The following is a 6046-nucleotide window of genomic DNA, read 5'->3' on the forward strand; positions in this document are numbered from 1 at the left end:
AATCACAGGAAGCCCTGCAATTTTAAAGCCCGGGGGCTTCAATTATTCAAATATCATTCCTCTAACAATATTTTTCCATCACAGGGCAATTTAGCCAGGTAGTAAAATCGGTCCTTTCTCCCTCCTCAGCCTCTGAAAGCACTCATCTCAGCGTGTGAGAAGAAGAACACATCCACATCTAGGACAGAGACACTGCCCGGGCAGGAGGGAACAATAGCAGCCAGGAGGAGAGAGGACGCAGGAAGAGTGGATTACGTTTTCATTTCCAAATAGTCAGTCGAAGGTTCAGCCAAACGAGTTCCCCGTGTGATTGATAGCACACATACTTGATACTTATATGTGGTGAGGTCTAGGGTGGTTACCGTGTGCACTATAAAACACTGTGAGAAACGACATGAGCATCATTATCAGGGATCACTCTGACCAACTCGCGTATGGCCGAACTGAAGATGGAGGTGATGCTAATGTCAGACATCAGGTGACAGTCAGCTCTGTGGGTTTCTCACTCATATCAATGTGATGTAAGCAGGAGCCCCATGGTGCAGATCAGAGATCAGGATTTCCTCACCTATGTGTGTGTGTGGGGGGGGGGTAGTATGGCATACATCTGCATTATTTGTAGGCATGCCATAATGCCAGTGTGTGTGTCTGTGTGTGGTGTAAAGGGAGTCATGCATACGTGATCCATATATGATCTACACACACACTTACCAGTGGAAGTCACCCTCTGGGGGATAGCATCCTGGTGTGCAGGAGTGGACTGCAAAGCCCCCTGGGAGGAAAGAGATACCATCCGTTACTACAGTGTCAGTAGACGCCACGGGGCCGCAGTGTGATGATTAACATTGTAGTCTAAACAAGTAAACAAGCTGTTCTCCTTTGATTGTCATGCAGTCTGTAAGAAATTCATTCACCCATCCACTGCCCTGTTCAGCCGTCCCCTTATTCACTCACTTGCTCACTCGTTCATTCATTTGTTACTTACATACGGAAGGAGAGAGAGAGCGCAAGAGAGAGAGAGAGCGAGAGAGAGAGAGAGAGAGAGAGAGAGAGAGCGAGAGAGAGAGAGAGCGCACAAAAGTACACCCATTGAAAATGGGACTATTTTAACGTAACTATTTAGGCTATCTTCTGTCGCGTAAGGAAATAGATCTAGTGTAAAGAGGCGGTTCATTACCAACATACTGAACCGCCATCGCTCACTTTGACTCGCGCAAAGCGGGTAAAACTGAGGCGGATAAGCGGCGGAGGGACACAATGAAGCCTGCGACTCGTTTGGCGTTCGGCAGAACCAGACCCCCCCTCCGCGGAACCCCTTACCTCTGTGTAGCCTGTAGCCTCGCGGCCGGGCAGCGTGCTGTAAATTTCCGGCTCCTCGTCGGAACTGAAAGCCTCAGATGAGTCTGCGAGTCCGCTGCTTCGTTAAGCAGAAATCAATCTCGGTGTTCATTAACGAAGCCGACCGCCCCCCCCACCACACACACACACACACACACACACACACACACACACACACACACACACACGCACACACACACACCCCCTCTTCTCTACTACCGAGCCCTCGTGTCGTTTACCATCCTTACCGTGTCGCTTCGCAGACAGTTTCCCCAAATATGCACATATATGCGTATACATAGAGACGCTCCGAGGAAGTGTCACGGCATGTCCCTCTCCGAGGCGCCTGCAACAGAGATGCGTCCTCCCCGTCGGTGGGTGTCGTCGCCCGGCATGGCTCCTCCGTTTTTCTGCGTGCGGCTCCCCCGGGAGCTCAGCTGCCGCCGCTGGTCCCGTGGCGGGAAAAAAAAACGCAGTGCGCGCGCGTGTGTGTGTGTGTGTGGGGGGGGGCGTTAATACCTGGCATGAAGCGTTACGACGGCGGCGTAACGTCACCGGAGAAGTTCCTGTTAAACACCCAATGCGAGCATCTTTAAGCCGCTGATCTGTTATCCCCCCGTTCATTCCTTTATTTATTCAGCACGCTTCCCTCTTTCTGTCGTAGCCATCACCCGCTTTTCTTTTTTTTTCTTTTCTTTCTTTTTTTTTTTACTGGCGCGTTTTCACTCGTGAACGTCTAACGCGCATTCGCGTGGCATTTGAATATAGGACACGTGCTGTGTAAATGAAGTTTGATTGGATTGGAGTGATTGACTGGAGTATCGATCTTAAAGCGCTCCGGTTAATTCTGAGAGAGGCGCTACCGCGAGTGTTGCATCGCCTCAACGGGGAGGACCGAAACGAGGGAGGGCCGCTGTCCGTGGTGCTGATGCCGAGGGCCGCTGTCCATCCTCAGGACACTTAACAACTGCTTTTGTCGCAGTGGCAATCGTTTCTTTTTTCTTTTTCTTTTTTTTTTGTTGTTGTTTAGTTAATGATTTGTATTGCATTGGTTTAGCAGGAGGCTACACTGTATATTCAGGCTTGAGCTCTTTTCCTCCTTCTGTGGTTGTATTCAAGTGGCTGCAGCCAACCATCTTGAGTCCTTTCAGAACACAAAGTCCATCTTAGTAATACCCACATAACACCCACATAATACCATGCCTCTAACACCGTTTAAGGCGGTCTAAGTAGAATCTTGATCCGTAAAATGACTCATTTCGGAAGACTTTACTTTCCCTCTTTTCTACACCCCCCTCCCCCCTACACACACCCACATCCCTCACTGTCTCTCTCTGGCTGGGCAGATCTGGCTTTATGGCAGGAGGCTGATGAAGGCGGGCCAGCGGGGAGCGCCGAGATTACTGCTCAAATTGAATAAAGGAGTCGACACTTTACAACGGCTTAGACGATACACTCCACTGCACTGATTAATTTAAAACCAGCACAGTGCTTTACAGAGCACTAAACACACAGAAACACACACACACACACACACACACACACACACACACACACACACACAGAAACACACACACACACACACACACACACACTCGCACACTCGCACACTCGCACATAAAGAAGCATGGGGACCACAAGCATAAACATGTCCAACCCCTCTCTTTAACACCCTCTCTCATCTAACACCCCCCTCCCTCCTCCCTCTCTCCCGCCCTCTCTCGCTCGCACACGTGAACAGCATGGCCCCTGCCTCATGGCTTGAGTTCATTATTGCCTTGGCAGGGTTCCTCGGATGAAGTGAGGATGACAGCAACAGGAATGGCAAGGAGAAGTAGGAGTGGAAAGTTTGCATAGGGTGAAACGGAGCACACACACGCGTGTTGGGCGAACAAACCTAATCCTCTGTGATTCATGGGCGAGCTTGTCTGTACGCATTTGCGATACCCTTGCTCTCTGCATATGTACTCGCTCTGAGAAATGGAGACGGGGAGCGAACGAGATGGAATGGGTTTGACAGTAAAACGCAGCATGACCACGACTCTCCGAGACAAAGTCACAAAGCCTTTCTTAGGCGGACCACCAGTTGGCGTTGACAGTGCAGGGCTACATCAGTGACACCAGCTGTGCAGGCCTGGGGCAGAATCCCTGGTAAGAGCAAGTGCTGAGACGCTGCTGCTGCTGCTGCAGCGTGCTATATACTAAGAGGCAGTCTGCAGTTTAACATGCACAAGGAATCTTTGTTCATTTTCCCTGAATATTGAGTTTGCAAGTTTGATGTGTGTGTGTGTGTGTATACCAGGTTTTTCTATCCTAATGGGGACCAAGAACCTGAAACTACCTACCTTGTGGGGACAAATTACGGGTCCCCATGAGGAAAAGGGTCTATTTTAGGGTGAGGACTTGGGTTTAGGGTTAAGGTTAGAATTAGCATAGGTTAAGGTTAGTGTAAGGCTTAAGGTTAGGCATGCCGTTATGATGGTTAAGGTTAGGGTTAAGGGTTAGGGTATGAATGTAGTCAATGAGGGGCCCTCACAAGTATTGGAAGACATGGTGTGTGTGTGTGTGTGTGTGTGTGTGTGTGTGTGTGTGTGTGTGTGTGTGTGTGTGTGTGTGTGTGTGTGTGTGTGTGTGTGTGTGTGTGCGTGTGCGTGTGTGCGCTTGCATCTCTAGCCGATTCTGTTCTGTTCTAAGATACTTGGGTTTGCCATCTCATCCCATTCGACTCTTTTGACTGCACCTTGCTCTTAATCTGGAATGAATGCATGCGCGTGCTCTTGCATGTTGAAAACACAACAGGACCACTAAAATAATGCATTCACAATGTGACACTGCTCGTAATCTGAGCATGAATCATTTATATGTTGTTGCTTTCTCACTTGAGAAATACATCTGGGGGTGAGATCAGGTGGCGAATACAAACTCACAAAGGTACACAGACTTCGCAAACTTAATATTCCTGCTATGGGAATGTTACCGTCCTTTCCCATAGAAAACATTTTTGGGAATTTAACACACATTGGTAAAAAAAAAAACCCCCAGCCCTCTGAGTAGATCAGACCGAGATCCAAACCAAATGTATTCTGAACTAATTTCACGGGGGAAGGAGCTAGTAATTCTAATGCAGCATGCCGAGGGGGGGGGGTGAATACATCTCATAGTCACGATGCCCCCGAAGTCTGGACGGCGCAGTGGATGCTGGGTTGATCCTGTAGGCGCTGTGGTATGTCACATCTAATACCGAGGAGGCGTCCTGGTGGCTCGACGGGGCTGATCGCAGCATCGCCGGTTCAATTCTGAGTCACAACGTTCGCTCCATAACCCCTCTCCTGCTCTCTGCACCATAGAGGGAGGGGGGGGGGGGAGGGAGGGAGGGCCGTGTGCACGCGGGCTTTCTTTCCAGCCCCACACCGCACCAGCTGGTTTCACTCACAAGTCCTCCCGGTCCGGCTGGATGTGTGCTCATTATTGAAATCAGCAGGTGTAGTGTTAGTTGGAAGCACAGCAGGCTCTCCGCGGCACTAGATTGAGTGCCACTGCAGCAGGGGTGTCATTATGTCTGCTGCGAGTTTAGCGACTGCAGGTGAAGAAGGGCTCGCTATGAGCCCTCTCTCTGGACACATTAGTCAACTCTGTTAACACGCTCCGCTGTACTGGGCCCAGCTTTAGTCCTTAATTACATCCTACAGTGCAGGGTGTCACCCCCCCCCCCCAAGCCTAACATAATACAGACTGCAAACACACACACACACACACACACACAGACACACACGCATGCACGCCTGCATGCACACACGCATGCACACTCGTTCTTATCCTTCCCTGGAGAAATGGTGTAAGCAGTCAGCCGTGCTTGAGAGGCATGGCTCTGAGGCAGCAGGTACTGTGGATGCCAGTGTGTGTGTGTGTGTGTGTGTATCAGCGTGAGTAATGTGAAATTTTCACATAAATTAAGCTTGTATGGACGGAGGGGAAATCACTGACAGGACACATACACATCGTAGGACTCCGCTACCGAGTCCCCGGCATGCAGCCTCTCTTGCATCGGTTGCGGCCTACACGTGGGTAGGTGCTGCTGTTCTCTTTTACGTCTAGTGACTCTTATGTGACAACGCTGTGGCTTTTATCCATGGTGTCGGTATTTGCTAGTTCTGCAAACCATGAAGGATGTGACAGAAAAGCAGAATCATTCACAAAACCACCTGACCTTGATGTCACAGAGGTGACTTTCTGAGTTTGGTCATGTCACCGGTATTATACAGTAGAGACCTGATGATATTACAACTTTATGATGTGTTGAATCTCTGCAGTGTGGAACAACACAAGCTCTGTGGAGGATAAAGAGGTAGCAAACCAGGGTCAAAGCCTCTCGGTAATTATCCTAATCATGTACAACCATGCACAGTAAATCCGTATGGCATCAGTGAATTCATACATTTGTCGGTCCAATTGCCAGTTAGGGGGGAAGTGGACTCAACAGACTTAAGCAGTCTAAACCTTCTGGCAGCGATTGCACTGCGCTGTGAAGACGAACCCCATCCATCTGTTTCTTACTAAAAGGTAAAAAAAAAGCAAACGCACATTTTTGATTTGGCTCCGGCCGGTGCATTTCGAACGTCTGATGAATTTGCTCGATTTTTGAACTAACTCCGTCCTCCCAGGCTTCGGAGGGGCCCTGCGGCGGTGGGAATTTAAAGCTCCACTTGCA

The sequence above is a fragment of the Lampris incognitus genome, chromosome 16 (genome assembly GCF_029633865.1).
Source record: "Lampris incognitus isolate fLamInc1 chromosome 16, fLamInc1.hap2, whole genome shotgun sequence".
NCBI lineage: Eukaryota > Metazoa > Chordata > Actinopteri > Lampriformes > Lampridae > Lampris > Lampris incognitus.